This window comes from Dendrobates tinctorius, unplaced genomic scaffold, assembly GCF_039654945.1.
Source record: "Dendrobates tinctorius isolate UK_male_01 unplaced genomic scaffold, ASM3965494v1 ptg000069l, whole genome shotgun sequence".
Classification (NCBI taxonomy): Eukaryota; Metazoa; Chordata; class Amphibia; order Anura; family Dendrobatidae; genus Dendrobates; species Dendrobates tinctorius.
In genome coordinates, this window is record NW_027361737.1 from 34,234,828 (window position 1) to 34,253,882 (window position 19,055).

Genomic DNA, 19,055 nt, shown 5'->3' on the forward strand with positions numbered 1-19,055 from the left:
AAGCAACCGGTACTGTATATACTTACGCTCTTTAATCTGGGCCCGAGCATCGAGGTCCTCCCAGCGGTCTACAAGGAGCGAACAGATTTCCTCCCAGAGTCGTCGGGTAACGATCAGGTCAGCATGGCGGCGGTCAGCCATATTCCATAGCGGCTCCCTTTCTCTGACGAGATCGATGAGGTGGTCCACGTCAATCCCTTCATCCTCACCGTCAGAGTCGGGAGCACGCTGTGAAGGCTGTTAAAGAAAAAGACAAAAATAACATAATTAGCCTCCACAAAAAAAATGAAATAAAAAGTGCAAAAAAACAAAACAAAAATATTTATACTTACACACTGGTGACCGCCGCGTTGCTGTCGCCGACGACCCTGGGAGGCACTGCGAGGACCTCTTGGCCGAGCACCAGATTGGGAAGACTAGAGAAGAAAACAAAAAATGTTATGTCTTTGGATGTAGGCATTTGTTTGCTGTGTGTGGTCTGCAGAACATTGTTTTCTATGTGTTGTGTGTAGTGTGATGTTGTGTTTCTGCGTTTGATGCAAAAAACTTACCAATTGTGAGCCCACTCCAGGTGTCTGTCCACCCCTTCCTTCTTCTGGGAGCTCCTCTTCATCTTGTGATTCCTGTTTTGAAATAAAAGGCAATGAATAGACATATATTACAGAGATGATGGATTTTGGAAATAAAAACTTACCGTCAAACGCTGACGATGCGAGGGAGGGCTCCCAGAAGATGATGTGCTGTCTTCCTGCTGGCCACACTCCATGCCTGTGGGTGGTGTTACTGCTGCTGCCAGTGCTGCCAGTGCTGCCACTGTTGCTGCTGCTGCATCTCTTGGGCGGCTGTTGAATAAAGAGAAACAAAGGGCCAATGAATATCTTGATATTCCATGGCCCTAGTTTGGATGAATGCGGGATTTGATAATTACCATCTCTCATCTGCTGCTGGACTCCCCTCCTGTTGTTCAGCATGCTGCTCCATTTGGGGTGGTGGTGGTGCTGATGGTGCTGCTGCAGTGGTCTCCTGCCTTCTCCTGCGCCTGGTTCCTGTCTTGGGTGGCATGTTGGGTGTGGCTGAGGGTCCCACTGTCATGCTTTTATATATGTGTCTTGTGGGCAGAGCTACTGAGCATGCTCAGACCAAAAAAAACGGATCCGGCGCATTGCGGCGCTCATAGGATTTCAGTGTGTGAAAAAGCCGGACGCGCCGGATCCGGCGTGTCCGGCTTTTTCGCCGGAGACAAAAAACGTTACAGTAGCCGTTTTTTCCAGACGCTGGATTGCGACACATTGCCGGATCCGGCGAAAACCGGATGAAACGCATGGCCATCCGGCGCGATCCGGCACAAATGCAAGTCAATGGGGGGGGAACCGGATCCGGCATTGCATTTCGCCGAATCCGGTTTTTGTCAAAAGCGCTGGATCGCGCCTGACGGCGAAAACCTGATGTGTGAAAGAGGCCTTATTTTGCTATTTTAAAATTTTAAACCAGCTGAATGATTTCTCTGTTGTCCCCTATCATATCTCTTATTCACGTGTCACTACAGGTACTGTACAATAATTTTCTGTAAGTAAGAACTAAATTAATAGATGCAAAACATTCTCAGCATTGTTCTCAATGCAGCCGGATACAATTATCACACCCACTGTGCCAGTCATATAATACCAGGTAGTCCAAATCCCCGACATCGTGCAGAGACCTGTTTGCATAATCTGTAATGCGCAGGCTAAAATTATCCATGGTACTCTGAAGAGTATAGCTCCAGGTGATGTGTGGAGACAAATATAGATGTAGCACAATGTGCAGGAACTCACTGTGAGATGAACCAGAGAGGAACAAACTTGGATCACAAGAAGATCATTTTCTGCCACAGATCATATTTTAATCTTGGACCAGGAATAATGCCTAATATTAACCCTAAGTGCTAACATGATCAGGGCGACAAACAAATCAATATAAAATGTAATTAATTAATAACACATTCCAACCTCTCCACCATCGCCAAGACCAAAGAGCTGTCTAAGGACACCAGGAAAATTTTTTTAGACTTACACAAGGCTGGGATGGGCTTCAGGATAATAGTCAAATGGCTTGGTGAGAAGGCAACAACTGCTAGCGCAATTATTAGAAAATGGAAGAAACACAAAATAACTGTCAATTTTTCTCGGTCCAGGTCTCCATGCAAAATCTTGCTTAGGGGATAAAAATGATGGTGAAATCAGCTGCCATGTGACAGAAAAGATGCAGGGTCAGCGCCAGAGCCCAGGAGGCGAGTTTAAGTATGTGTTTCTCTGAAATGCCGCAGCCTGTAGAGAAGCGCCCCACTGCTTGTCTGTAACTCTCATTGCTGGGTAGCAGATCTTCTTCTCCTTCCAACTTTAAGTAGGACGGATCCATTGGTGTTGACGCACCTTTGGCTTCTGACATTCAAAACTGGTTTAGTACTGCGGAAATTTTATAAGTTTGGTTGAGAAGAAAACTCCCATCTTCCTCTCTCTGGATTTGGATTCCCGAATAATATGTCACATTTACAAGGTCCTTAGTCTCAAAGTGCTGGTTGAGAATTTCACCTAGCTTTGCATTTTCTTTTTCATCTTGATGACACTTGATGACACATGATTACATCGTCTACATATAGGAGAACATGCATCCACTCCTTCGCTACATTTTTCGTATACAAACATGGATCAGCTTGAGATCTCTTAAATCCTTCATCCATCAAAACTTTGTTCATTTTCAAGTTCCATGCTCTTGCCAACTGCTTAAGTCCATAGAGAGATTTTTGCATTTTAGAAGCAATGTGCTCTTCACCCTTTTTAATATATCTCTCGGGTTGGCTCATGTACATGTAGGAAGGCTGTTTTGATGTCAAAATGTCTCACTGTCATCTGTTGAACTGCAGCTACGGACATTAAAGTTCTGAATGTGGTTTGCTTCGCAACTGGAGAAAATGCAGCATCATAAACTTCAAAATACTTTTGCGAGTTCCCTTTTGCGACCAACCTTGCCTTAAACTGGTGAACTTTACCTTCTGAGTCATATTTGTTTTTGAAGACCCACTTACATCCGATCGCTCTTTTTCCTTGTGGTAGCTCAGTAAGCTCCCATGTCTTGAGTTGGTGAAGGAACTCCATCTCTTCATTAGCATCATTTATCCAATTCTGCTTCTCATGGACAGGCAGTTTTTGCATCTCTTGCCATGACTGTGGCTCTGGTTCAGGAAGTGTGCTGACCATATAAGAAAGGGGTCTAGCTGGGAAACCTTTGTTTGGCCTTTCTGATCTCCTGACTGGAGGATAAGTTGGTTCTTCTGTGTCTTCCTTGGTGGCTTCAGAGTTTATCCACACCTTCAGGTTAGGCTTCTCGCAGTTCCATAGCTCATATGGAGTTTTATTTGTGGCTTTACCTGGCACTCTGTTTTGAAGATAGCAAGCTGTCTTGATAGCTTCTCCCAATACGTTGTAGGTAGATTTTCATCAAACTACATACTTCTTCCACTTTTACAGAGAGTACGGTTCTTTCTCTCTACAATGCTATTTTGCTCTGGGTTGAATGGAATGGAAGTCTGGAACACGATTCCATTCTTTTTCATAATGGTTTGCACCTTACCACTTGTACAGTATATTCGGTTCCACTATCTGCACGCAGGGCTTTTGGCATTCTTCCAAATTTGTTAAACACTACAGCAAGATATTCTTCAAGTTTCTGTGGAACTTCATACTTACTGTGAAGCAGGTAGGTGACTGTATATCTGGAGCAGTCATCAATAAATGTGAGAAAATATATCTTCTTGCTAGGAGTTTGAACACTCATTGGACCGCATACATCTGTATGTATCGGATCTAGTGGTGCTTATTTTAAGAAAGGATTTTCTGGACATTTTCCCTTTAAGACAGCTAGTGCACTTCATCATTTGACTACACTGGTTGATTTCAATACCATTTGCAAGTTGAGCTAGCTTCCTTACTGCTTCTGGGTCTCTGTGCCCAAGATGTCTGTGCCATACATGGATACAGTTCTTATATAGATCTTGAGATATAGGGAACTCCGAATATACGGATACTCACTGAGTGATGTGAAACAAATCTCGAAGTCAGAGTTGTTTCCCGTTGGTAGGGATGCTTCGCAATGTTTGGAAATCCGTATATAGGAGTAACTGCTGGAAGTAAAGTGTAGCGATCCATCACCTTGGTTGAGCAGCGCACACAGCCTGTCACTCACCTCCATTTACCACTTAGGGTCCGGGCTAGCTAGATCAATCAGGGTCTCATAGTAGATCTATTCAGCCCAGCACATCGCTCTATCAGTGGGTATAGACGGCTACCCACCTACAGCGCCTTGTTTACAGCTGCTTCCATAAGGAATTAACCATTTAATTCCACATGTCATTTTACTGCCCAGTAAGTGCAGCCTTCATTTACTACTAATGTTCATTACTCCAGACTGTACATGGCATTATTATCATTGTTTGTTTCTTGCTGTATAATCAATTTATAATTAGATTTATCCTACCAAAGCACCTCAATCTGACTCCAGTACTATTCATCACAGGACCTGAACATACTCGAGTGAGTATCATCTGACCAGGGATCAGCCTGTTAGGATTTTTATTACACCGTTTAATCGTAAAAAAATTTTTTTCTCATTTTTAACAATTCATCCAGCAGTTACTCCTATATACGGATTTCCAAACATTGTGAAGCATCCCTACCAATGGGAAACAACTCTGACTTCGAGATTTGTTTCACATCACTCAGTGAGTATCCGTATATTCAGAGTTCCCTATATCTCAGTATTGCGCGGTGAATCTTTTCATTTATTTACAGATTCAGCTTTTTTCAACAGGCACTGGCACAGAGCCTGTCATTCACCAGCCGCATCTGTGATTACCTGCACATTTTTCAGGTAGACTAGCGCCAGTGTGTCTATTGGTATCTAATTATATAGATCTTGTCTAGCACTATACACTTTCTTTGCATTTTACCTGATAAAGTTCATCTTGGATTTTTCCTTCTTCAAGAGTGTGACCCTTCTTTGAGATGATGCATCTGTTATCTCTAACAGTAACTACATTCCCCTTTTACGTGAGCTTCTTTACTGACCGAAGATTGCTTTCATGGCTGGGAACATAGAGAACATCCTTTCTAGGGATCTTTCTGCTTTGCGCTGAGGAAACTGGACAGTGGAGGTAGCTGTATCCTACTCCTTCTGAAGTCATATAGTGACTAGAGATGAGCGACTTTGCCTTTTTTCAGGTCGAGTCGGGTTTCATGAAACCCGACTTTCTCAAAAGTCAGGTCGAACTAAATCGGCCAATTATCGTGAAAAGTCAAAGGCCGACTGAAACACGAAACCCAATGAAAGTCAATGGGGAAGAAAAGTCGGCAGAGAGTGGAGGACAGGAAACACACCTACAATGCCCATTTTAATGCCAAAAACATCAATTCTTATTACATAAGCTTGTCAACCTTAATTTACTTTATAATAATAGTTAGGCATTGAAAACTGGGGGTTATTTGGCTAAAGTTGTGGGGGGGTTGGGCTGGCTGCAGATTTTCGTGGGCCCAGGGCCAAAGAGTGTCAATGGGCTCCTTTAACACATGCCACAATTCATGATCCTCTGATATGGCACAAAAATAGCGGTATAGTACAATGAAAAATACTTCACTTCTTACATCTCATGACTGATATCCATTTTAAATTCAATTCTCCAATAGCTCCAAAAACGGACAGTATATTACTCCATACAGTATTATGGCCACCGCATAGTGCGCTATACAGAGTAATGAGGCCCATATATTTCTCCATGCAGAATCATGGGTCCCATATAATGTTTGAAACAGTATATGACGAGATCCACATATTGCTACAGTATATGTTGGTCCCCATGGATGAAGCTCCACTGTGTTATGGGCTCAAATAATGCTCCATATATAATGGGCCCCATTTCTAATGCTCCAGTGCATAATGGGCCCTGTAAATGCTGCTCCAGTGTCTGATGTCCACCTTTGGAATGCTCCAGTGTATGGTGGGCCTCATATATCATTCTCCAGAATATAGTGCTCCCCAAAAATAGCTGTCCCAACATTGAAAACAATTAAATGTCTCCTCGCTAGGGAATCCCTGTACTAGTCTGGACTCCTCGTCGTCCCCATCTTCCATCTCACTGCACTTGGACTGTTTAGGCAAAGGGCTCTCTGACCAGAATGTCACTGTCAGGAAACGCGGAAGACGCCACGGCAGTGGAGCAGGGAGAGGTAAGTATTTCAATTTTGCAAGTGCTGTGATTCTGAGCAAGCAGGGGGGGCCCACTCGTTGGTGATGGCACTGGCACAGGGCCCCTCATAGTACGCCGGTGTGTCTGACGGCGGGTGTGCACCCCCACCGTCAGAGACACTTGATTCTACTATGAGGGACCTTGTGCCAGTGCCGTTGCCAAACAGTGTGCCCACCCACCTGTCCAGGCCAAAGGCACTCTGTGGGGGGAGGCAGCCCAGTTAGGGAGGTGGAAAAATTGGCATATGTTGATGTTGGACATTCAACAGTTGCAAATGGAGTGATTGGAGAAGTCCGCGGAAGAGGAGGACAAAAGCAAGCCATTTTTCTGGCAACCTACGTGTCAGCAGGGGAGGGTGGGACAAAATCCTTTGAAACCCATGCATGGTTCATTTTAATGAAGGTTAAATCATCAACATTTTGGGTCAACAGACGGGTCCTATTTTCTGTCAGGATAGATCCAGCAGCACTGAAGACTCATTCAGATAACACACTAGCAGCAGGGCAAGCGAGCTCCTGTAAGGCATATTGTGCCAATTCAGGCCAGGTGTTAAGTTTACTGGCCCAATAGTCAAAGGGGAATGACCCGTGAGGGAGAACATCGATATGGAAGAAGTAGTTTGTTACCATAGTTGACAACTGCTGTCTCCTGTCACTTTCCATCGATGCAGTATTACCAGTCGTGTGAGCGGTACTTCAGGGATCAGTCCACAACATGGTCATGAAACCCCTGTGTCCAATGCCACTTCGGCTGTGTGCACCACGAACACCTCTTCCATGTTTCCACCTATGGCTTGTTGGAAAAACATCACCGCCGCTGTGTGCTGGGAATGCCTCAAACAAACAGTTTAGCAGAGTTGCTTGTTTGTTAGCCAATATTAGCTCTAGGTTCTCCTGTGGCATGATGTTTTGGAATTTGCCTTTATAGCATGGATCCAGGATGCTGGCCAACCAGTAGTCGTCATCGTTCATTATTTTGGCAATGCGGGGGTCCCTTTTTAGGATCTGCAAGGCATAATCAGACATGTTCCAGGTGTCAATGATGCACTGCGAGTGCTGGGTGGAGGAGCACTTTCTGGCAAATCCACATCCCTCCAGTCACGCACAAACCCTGTACCTGACCTTGCCACGCCAACATTTTTTCTTGCCCCCTGAGAAGCATCCTCCTCCCCAAAATAATCATCCCCATCATCCTCCTCCTCCTCTTCTTCCTCCACCTTGTCCACGAGACTTCCCTGACCAGAAAATGGCAGACTGTCATCAAGGCTTCCCTCCTCCTCTTCCTCCTCGGCTGCAGACACCTGCTCCTTAATGTGCGTCAAAGTTTGCATGAGCAGATGCATAAGTGGGATGCTCATGCTTATGATGGCGTCGTCTGCGCTTACCAGCCATGTGCATTCCTCAAAACACTGAAGGACTTTACAGAGGTCTTTCAACTTCGACCACTGCACACCAGACAACTCCATGTCTGCCTGCAAACTGCCTGCCCGTGTATCCTCCCACAAATGAATTACAGCCTGCCTCTGTTCACAAAGCCTCTGAACCATGTGCATGGTGGAGTTCCACCTTGTTGCAACGTCGATAATTAGGCTGTGCTTGGGAAGGTGGAGCAATCGCTGCAGCTTCTGCATGCGACTGGAGTGTACAGGTGACTGGCGGATGTGCGAGCACAGTCTTCGCACCTTATGGAGCAGGGGTGTTAACTTCCGATAATTATTGAGGAATCACTGCACCACCAGGTTCAAGGTGTGAGCCAGGCAAGGTATGTGTCTGAGTTTTGAAAGGGCTATGGCTGCCACAAAATTCCGGCCGTTATCACTAACTACCTTGCCTGCCTCAAGATGTAGACTGCCCAGCCATGACTCAGTTTGTCGCTGCAAGTAGTCGGCCAGTACCTCCGCGGTGTGTCTGTTGCTGCCAAAACACATCATCTTCAACACAGCCTGCTGACGCTTACCACTAGCTGTTCGATAGTGGGACACCTCGTGTGCAACACTGGCAGCTGCGGAAGGAGTGCTCGCGCGACTGCGCTCTGTGGATGAGCTTTCGCTTCTGGAGGAGGAGGAGGGTCGAACGCCTACAGCCAACTGTTTCCTATACCGTGGGCTAGGCAGCACTGTCCCACTGCCGCTGTCCCCTGTGGACCCTACATCCACCACATTAACCCAGTGCGCAGTGATGGACGCGTAACAGCCCTGGCCATGCCTACTGGACCGTGCATCTGTTGTGAGGTGCACCTTTCCACTCACTGATTGCTTGAGTGCATGGACAATGCGCTCTTTCACATGCCCGTGGAGGGCTGGGATGGCTTTTCGCGAAAAGAAGTGCCGACTGGGTAGGTCATAGCGTGGTACTGCGTAGGCCATGAGCTCGTGGAAAGCTTTGCTTTCAACCAACCGGTAGGGCATCATCTCTAACGAGATTAGTTTGACAATGTGGGTGTTCAAAGCCAGTGTACGCGGATGAGAGGATGAGTACTTTCTTGTCCTACTCAGAGTCTCTGGTAGGGTGAGTTGGACTTGAGAGCTGCATACCGTGGAACTAGCGGTGGACATGGCGGACTGAGAGAGGGTTGGTGATGGTGATGGTGTTGGTGGTGTTGCTGATGGCCTAGATTCAGTCTTTCGTAGCAATAACATTGTGATTCCATGACTGCTTTGCCCTTGCGACGACACCTCAACATTTGCTGCTGGTGGTGTGCTAACCGGTGGGCTTACAGTGGAGGAAGCAATGTAGCATTGCTGACTACCTTCATTCGGAGCAGGTGCACATGTGGTACGTGAGGTTTGGTAGTCCGTCCACGCTTGCAAATGCATGGTGGTTAAATGTCTAAGCATGCAACTGGTATTCAAATTTCTCAGATTTTTCCCTTGGCTAAAGGTCTTTGCGCACTTCTTACAGATAACTTTTGCCTCATCATTAGGATTTTATTCAAAAAAGTGCCACACTGCACTTTCCTACTATGGAAGACATTTTGAGACCTTGCATGCAGTGCTAATTTGACCTTCTGGCCAAGCTGTCCTGCAACTCTTTTGTTTTTTGTAACACACTTTTGGACTGCTACGGTCATGCCAGATAACAGCTGTTGCGATGTCGTTGCCTGCTGCGGATCCTCCTCCTCCTCTTCTAAGCTATTGGCAGCGGCACCCTCTTCCCCCAATGGATGCCAATCTGGGTCAACAACTGGGTCATCCATCACCTCCTCTTCAATTTCATGTGCACCTTCCTCTGTGTCACAGTGTAAGGTGGTATAGTATGCGGGAAGGGGCACTAGAGTTTCATCAGGGTCAGATTCTGGCGCAGTACACTGCAAGGACAATGTAGTGCTCTGAGTGAATGTACCAGCAGATAAATCTAGCAGTGGCTGTGCATCAGTGCACTCCATGTCAGATTCATCTTGGACTGGGGAATTCTCGATTTGACTTGCTAACCCAGGCATGGTATGTGAAAAGAGCTCGATGTAGTAATCGGTAGTGTGGCCTGCCACATCCTTCACTTTTGGTAGGGGTGAAGGACACAGGACCTGACCAGGAGCCTCCAATGACAACTCAGTGCTTTTATTTTTTGAAACGTCAGAAGAGGAGGCGAGAGAGCTGGAGGCTGTGTCAGCAATGTAAGCCAAAACTTGTTCCTGAAGCTCCGGCTTTAAAAGTGGTTTACCTACTCCCAGAAAAGAGAGCCTTCGAGGCCTTGTGGAGCCAGGCGATGACGCAGGCTCAACACCTCTTGCCTTAGGTGCTATTGTGCTTTTGCCACTACCAACAGATGCAACACCACCACCACCACCATCGGGACCAGCTGGCAACGCCCGCCCACTTCCATGGCGTCTTCCACCATACTTGCTCATTTTTGTGAAAATGTACCCAAAATACCACCAGCTATATGGTACTGTAAAACAAGGTAGAAGGTGTATCTACTATTGGTGAGAATTTGAATCTCACTATAGATTTGAGGACGCAGAACTATTGTCTCAGGTCCAGTAGAGATTACACCTCAATGTAACAGGTTGAAATTGGATGGTGAATGTCAAGGTGGAGGGTGTCTATAAGATTGGTGAGATTTTGAATCTCACTATAGATTTGAGGACGCAGAACTATTGTCTCTGGCCCAGGAGAGATTACACCTCAATGTTACAGACTGAAATTGGATGGTGTATGACAAGGTGTAGGATGTCTATAGGATTGGTGAGAATTTGAATCTCACTATAGATTTGAGGACGCAGAACTATTGTCTCAGGTCCAGTAGAGATTACACCTCAATGTAACAGGCTGAAATTTTATGGTGCATGACAAGGTGGAGGGTGTCTAGAGGATTGGTGAGATTTTGGATCTCACTATAGATTTGAGGATGCAGAACTATTGTCTCTGGCCCAGGAGAGATTACACCTCAATGTAAGAGGCTGAAATTGGATGGTGTATGACAAGGAGGAGGGTGTCTATAGGATTGATGAGATTTTGGATCTCACTAGAGATTTGAGGACGCTGACAATAATTCTCTCAGTCCAAGTATGGACGCAGGCAGCCTAATAAGCAGGATTGCTGGACAGTGCACACACAAAAGGGTGGCGAAAGGTAACTGTGCAGAAAAGAGGAAGAAAAGTATTTTTGCTTTTAAAAAAGCAGTTTGCACAGCAGTGTGCAAACAGCAATGCAGCTATCAGGGAGCCTTATAAGGCAGCCTAATAACCAACAGAGCTGATGCACAAAAATAGAGCCTCCCCTGTCACTGCACACAAAGTATTGTGTTGTAAGTGGAAATCACTAACAGCAGAAGCAGTTTTTTGGTTCTTCTTCCCTGCATAACGCTCTCCCTACAGAATCAGCAGCAGCAGCTCTCCCTATGCTAAGATCGCCATAAGTAAGATGGCGGTCGGCATTCACGCCCTTTTATAGCCCCTGTCACACCACACAAAGCCAGCCAATCACTTGCATGCCCTTCTCAAAGATGGTGGTGACCGATGCCTATGTCATCGCGTTGCCCACAGTGTGCGTCCTCCATCATTGGCTGAAAAAGGTCGCTGGAAGCATCTTTTGAAACGCGACTTTGGCGCTCTGGTCGCCAACCTCGTGGCCGACCTCGCGCTATGGTTGGGTTTTGTTTAATTAAACCCGACTTCAGCGAAAGACGGCAAGTTTTGAATATGACCGACCCGTTTCGCTCAACTCTAATAGTGACAATTAGCTAAGATGACCTTTTCTGACTTGCTTTCATTAAGGTCAGTGAAAAAATCCTTGTTATTTGTCATATAGCTGCTTACACCAGAATCTATACACCATGTAAGCTTTGCAGATGGGCCTGTACTGGATTAAATGCAGCTTCAACACATGCAAAATCTTCCTTTACAGCTGTTTTAACCCTTTGATGACTGTTCTGCTTTTTAAGCTGACTCATGTTTGCTTTCCAAATTCTGCAGTCTGCTTTAAGGTGGCCAGGCTTTTTGCAGACAAAATATTCACAAGTTTCTCTTAGATTGCTCTTATATTTAGGGAAATCCTGTGTCTTTAATGCTGTTTCTGCTTTGGATTCATTACAGGCCCAGGCTAAGCCACAGAAAACCAGAGAGGTTGGTAGCTAAGCGGATGTAGACCCCTGATCCTATCCACACAACTAGCAGTAGCCGTGGAGCGTACCTATGATGATCCTAGATGCCTCTGCACAGCCGGAGAGCTAAATAAGCCTAAAGCAAGAAAGGGGAAATCTAAACTGCCCCAGAGCAGACCCCAAAGGAATAGATAGCCCCCAAACATATATTGTCAGTAAGACAAGATGAAAACACAAACACAGGTAGGAAAATAGGCTGAGCAAACGATAGGGCCCAAACTAACTAGACAAGACAGGAAAGGAAAGACACTGTCTGCAATCACACAAAAAAATCCTGCAAAAAATGCCCAACATGTCTGATAGAAAAAATACTTAAGTCACTAGACTTCGCCGACTATATCAGCACTCTGGTATATTCTGAAAGCAGAGCAAAGAGAGGCCAATCTAATAAGGGACAAAAACAAACTGGCACAAACAGCAACATAAGGATGGAAATTCAGCACAGCCCCAGCCAGGGCTGGCTGACCACACAAAACTGAAACAGACAAAACCAAATCAAATGTGAACAATAGCAAAAGAACACTTAGCTTGAGCATGCAGGGACTGAGCTGGAAACTAAGACCTCAGGAGGCAGGAAAAAAATCACCAGCAGGGATAGAGGGAGTCGGCTGTCTTAAATCCAGTCAAAAACTCCAGATGTCCAATCGTCCTCCTCATTATCATGTGGCAGGCCTCTGTTAATTAGATCAACTCCATTACCTCCTGTAACCACCAGAGGGAGCCCGGAAAGAGAACTCGTGACCCCTCTGCCAATACAACCAGCTCCACCACCTTCACTAGCAACCAGAGGTAGGCGAGAAAATGAATTCACAACAAAAATCAACAGCAGGGATACAGGGTGTCAGCTGTCTTAAATCCCAGTCAGAAACCCCAGATCTCCAATTGTCTTCCTCATTATCAGGTGGCAAGCCTCTGTCAATCAGATCAGCTCCACTACCTCCAGTAACCACCAGAGGGAGCCCAGAAAGAGAACTCTCAGTCTGACCAGCTCCACTATCTTCAGTAAACACCAGAGTGAAGCCAGAGAGAGAATTCACGACAGTTTTTCTCTTGAATTCATCCACATGTTTGCCTTTAACATACTCTAGTGTTTGGCTAGTGCAGTTATACTTAATAGAAGTGCTGCAACATGAAAATCTTTAATTTATTCTCCAATACCACTGAGATGCTCCACAATCTCTAGAGTGTTTCTTATATAGACCTGCTTATTCTGTCCATCACTTACCTTAGACTGATACAGCTTTTTCATGAGATAAAGCTTAATGCTGAGATTTGAGCTTTCAGGCACTTTCTGTAACTCATCCCATATCTCCTTTTCAGTTGCACATTTGCATATAAGAACAATCTGATTATCATCTACACTGAGGGAGATCGTGCTTTGTGCTTTCTGATCCTTTAGCCAATCATCTGGTAATGGATATTTCCACGTACCTTCTCTTATGAGCAGCATCTTCACCTTGAATTTCCAGGACTAGTACAGTAGTTCTGGCTAGTGAGGCTTGGCACTGAGAACTTGACAGGATTGCTGCTAGTGGATATCTTCTCTGTTGCTCTGTGCTGCTTTTGCTGTGGACTTCTGTTGCTGTGTTACTCTAGGGTTCCGTGTCACTCTGGGCACATAACCTGTTGGCAGCGGATTATTCAGGATACTCTCCAAGCGTGTGATAACAGAGCTTTTTTATTCAGGAACAATCAGGAACAATATATGCAGGGGTGTACCTAGCCTCTGTGCTGCCTGAGGCGAAGTCCAGAATGACGCCCCCCCATAGTAAATTTTTTAAAGTCGGTAGAAATTAATCTGGTTCATATCCTGTAAAAATGAGGACAATAGTGGACATTTTAATAGAAAAAAAATGATGTCCAAACACAAGGATGTCACATGATCACACACACATACAAGAGCCTCACAGAAGAATCCAGAACAAGGGTCATTAGTGGCAATGGCAGGCCGGGCACAGCATACAGACACACAATGATGGCTGCAGAGTGGTAGCCCTGTAGGCAGATGCAGTCCTGCATCCTTATAGCACAGGAGTCAGCACTGATTGCCAACCTATTATCTCTGGCACACGCCTACAAAACTCTGGGCAGCTCCAATGTGGCGGCTGCCTGGCACTGACTAGTCAGACATGTCCACCATGCAGCATTGTCCACATACAATGACCTGGAGTCTGAGCATCAACAAGTCGCCACTGTACTAAGGTGGTAAAATGGCGAGTCTTCCCCAACAGACCACGCCTCCTCCCAAAACGCTTAGCCAATCACAAGCGCCGCTCACAGGGCTGTCCGGAGCTAACAGCAGGGGCCTTCCTACTGGGTTGAGTAAGGGATGTGAGAGAGGGAAGGTGGATGAGCGCAACCGACGCTCAGAAGAAACATGGCTGAATGCATGCATGTACCGAGGACCAGCATTGGACGTGGTGTGTGAGTTATGGGCACTCAGCCCCGCAGCAGAGACGTATGTGAAAGGGACAATGCATCCTGCACCAGGGCGTTCAAAGAGATCATGGGGCCCCAAAGCAGAAGTTCTCATGGCTCCCCCTCCAAAAGAAAAAAAACTGTCTGGGTCACATAGCTACAAATCACACAACTTTGCTTCCGTTGCAAAGTACTTTTCCTCCTATTGAAGCCCCCAGATTCCTTTCATTGCCCCCATAAAGTATGATGCCAACTAAGGTGCCCCACAAACAATATGACCCCCACAGTGATTCCTCCACACGCACAGTATGATGACCTTACTGGACCCCCTCAACTATCGCGCCACAGTATGATCCTCAACTGTGAGCCCCACATAGCCCTCCATACTGTATAAATGACCAACGTACAGTGTAATGGCCCCAACACAGCCCTCCATAAAGTATAAAGGCTTCCTCCTAGCCCTTCAAGTAATATCATGCCCTCCACAGAGCCCTCCAAATGTTATAATTACTTCCATATAGTATAATTGGCTTCATATAGTCCTCCATATATTATAATGCACCCCACAGTCCTCCATATAACATAATGCACCCCTATAGTCATCAATATAGCATATTGCCAGCGTGTGATATTGTATCAAAGACAAGGATACAACCTTTGACGTATATGAATGTCAAAGGTGGTGAAGGGGTTAAATTACATTGTATACAGCACACATAATACTGGACAACACATGTTCATTACATACACATCATACATGTCCTCCGTCTTCATACACACAAGCTATATAACAGATGCACAGCAGATACACATCATATACAAAGAACATGCAAGCAGGACAGGTGTATATACACACACTTCAGTATACGCAAAATATATCTAAGCACACAGACACAACCCCCCTACACACACACAGACACATGCAGACACAACCCACACACAGTTAACACAGAGACACAACGACAACCCACACACCACACAGAGAGACACAACCCATACACCACAGTGAGACACCACCCACACACCCACGCCGACACACAAGAGACAACCCACACACCACACAGAGACTCCACAGAGACACAATGACAACCCACACACCACACAGAGAGACACAACCCATACACCACAGAGAGACACAACCCACACACCCACACCGACACACAAGAGACAACCCACACAACACACAGAGACCACAGAAACACAACCCATACACCACACAACACAAGAGACACAACCCATATGCAACACACAGACACACCACAGACGCAACCTACTCACAAATACACAGAGACACAACCCACACACACGCAGACACAACTTAGAGAGACACAACACACACACTCAGCCCACACCGACACAACCCCCACACAGACACAAAAAGACACAACCTCTCCACACACACACACAACCCCCACACACAAAACCCACATACACAAAACCCACACACAAACACAACCCACACACATACAACCCAGTCACACAACCCACACACACACATGCATAAACACAACCCACACAGTCAACACAGAGACACAACCCACACACAAGCTGACACACCAGACACAACCCACACAACACACAGAGATACAACCTATACACAAAGACAGAGAAACACAAACCACACACATGCAGATACAACCCATACACGCAGAACCAACCCACAGAGAGACACAACCCACATAGAGAGACACAACCAACACAGAGACACAACCCACACACACACATAAAGACACATCCCCCCACACAGACCCCCCCACAGAGACACAAACCACACACACAATTGCACAGATACACACGCATACAACCCACACACAGTCAACACAGACACAACCAATACACACAACGCACACCAACACACAATAGACAACACACAATAGATAACCCACACACTACACAGAGAGCACAACCCATACATCACACAATACAGAAAGACACAACCCACACACAAGCAGACACACCACAGACACAACCCACACCACACAACACACAGAGATCCAACCTACATACAAAGACACAGACACAACCCACACATATAGACCCAACCCACACAGAGACACAACCAACTCAGAGAGACACAACCCCCACACAGACACAACCCACACACACAACCCATACACCACATAGAGAGCACAACCCATACACCAGACAACAAAGACACAACCCACACACACGCAGACCCAACCCACAGAGAGACACAACCCACACACACAGATACTACCCACACAGACAGTACAAACCACAGACACACAGAGAGACAACCCACACAGACACACACAATACACACACAGACACAACCCACACACACAACCCATACACCACATATAGAGCACAACCCATACACCACACAGCAAAGACCCAACCCACAGAGACACAACTCACACACACACACACAGATACAGTACCCACACAGACACACAATCCACACACACAAACCACAACCCAGACACACAGAGACACAACCCACACAGACACAATACAGACACACACAACCCATACACTACATAGAGAGCACAACCCATACACCACACAACAAAGAGACAACCAACACACATGCAGACACACACAGACCCAACCCACACACACAGATACCACAGATACTACCCACAGAGACACACTACCCACACAGACACACAACCCACAGACACAACCCACACAGATACACACAATACACACAGACACAACCCACACACACAACTCATACACCACATAGAGAGCACAATGCATACACCACACAACAAAGACACAACCCTCACACATGCAGACACACACAGACCCAACCCACAGAGAGACACAACCCACACACACAGATACTACCCACACAGATACAGTGCCCACACAGACAGACACACAACGACAACCCACAGACACACAGAGACACAACCCACACAGACACACAATACACACACAGACACAACCCACACACACAACCCATACACCACATAGAGAGCACAACCCATACACCACACAACAAAGACACAACCCACACACACGCACACACAGACCCAACCCACAGATAGACACAACCCACACACACAGATACTACCCACACAGACACAGTACCCACACAGACAGACACACAACCACAACCCAGACACACAATACACACACAGACACAACCCACACACACAACCCATACACCACAAAGAGAGCACAACCCATACACCACACAACAAAGACACAACCCACACACACGCAGACACACAGAGACCCAACCCACAGAGACACAGTACCCACACAGACAGACACACAACCCACACACAATCCACAGACACACACACAATACACACACAGACACAACCCACACACAACCCATACACCACATAGAGAGCACAACGCATACACCACGCAACAAAGACACAACCCTCACACACGCAGACACACACAGACCCAACCCACAGAGAGACACAACCCACACACAGATACTACCCACACAGATATAGTACCCACACAACCACAACCCACAGACACAGAGACACAACCCACACACAATACACACACAACCCACACAGAGAGACACTACCACAACCCACACAGACACATGGAGACACAGACTCCTCTGTGCTACAGGGGTGGGAGTTGATGTACATGTGCAGCTTCCCCTGCTCGCAGCCTCTGAGCCCCACACCCACTCTCACTGCCAGGACTGCCCAGCAGGAGATCTGTCACCTTGTGGATTGGAGCTGCTTCTCCTCCGTATCTTCCAGCACAGGTGGCTCCTCTGATGTTATTTCCTGGCTCTCACTTCTTCCTTTCAAAGACGCGCCATGCAGGAGGACAGGAGCACTGGCCAATCAGCTCTTCTGTCAGTGATATGAGAGCGTTCATTGGCCAATGTTCTCCTGCAGGACACCTCCCCTCTGAGTTGCTTAATCCTGAGGGTGAAAGCTGCCGCCCACCTGTAATGGTAAGTGCATATTCCCCCAGAACAGCAGGACAGAACAGGACATCAGGGAGAGCAGAGCGGTCAAATGCAGGCACAAGCGGGCATCTGAATGAACGCCCCCCGCAGATGCCGCCCCCTTTTTATCAGCAGGTGGTGCCACCTGATGCAACCCACTCAAGTTGCCTCATGATAGGTGCGGCCCTGAATATATGATCAGGAATAAATCATTTGTATGTCTCTATCTATGCATCATCTACAGCAGGCTGCTTCTCTCATACACAAACACAGGAAAACAGGAAATACAGTCACATGCTATCCCTGTGTGAGCCTTTTGGAGTTTTTTTGTTCTAACTTTATATACAGTATACAAATCTAGCAATTAAATACTCATAGACAAGAATGGAGATGTTGCAACAAACATATTCCAACACTCACCCTGGTATTCTCAGGGAGATCAGTCTGTGGTTCATAGAACATAACAGCTCAGTTGCGTTTAAGAAAATTGTCGATTTCTCTGGAATAAGACATCAGATCACATATAGCAAGGTATCATTTTATTTAGATTCCTATGGCCTGTGTGCTCATGTAGATGGCTTAGGAGGATTGATCCTACTAACACATTCCCTTTAATTCTCTATACAACCTCCAAGACTACACATAAGTCTACAGGGCCATAATGTACTTTGAAAAAATTGTAGCACACTTAAACACCATAATTTGAATATATCTTTTCCTAGAAACGTTGAGAATATTTCAGTAATATGCTGTCAATGGAGACACCAATAGTGAGGCACAAGAGCTCTCTTCCTTCATACCACCATAGCCATGATACTTGCCAATATTGTTGATGGCAAACTATGGATGTTTGACTTCTGCC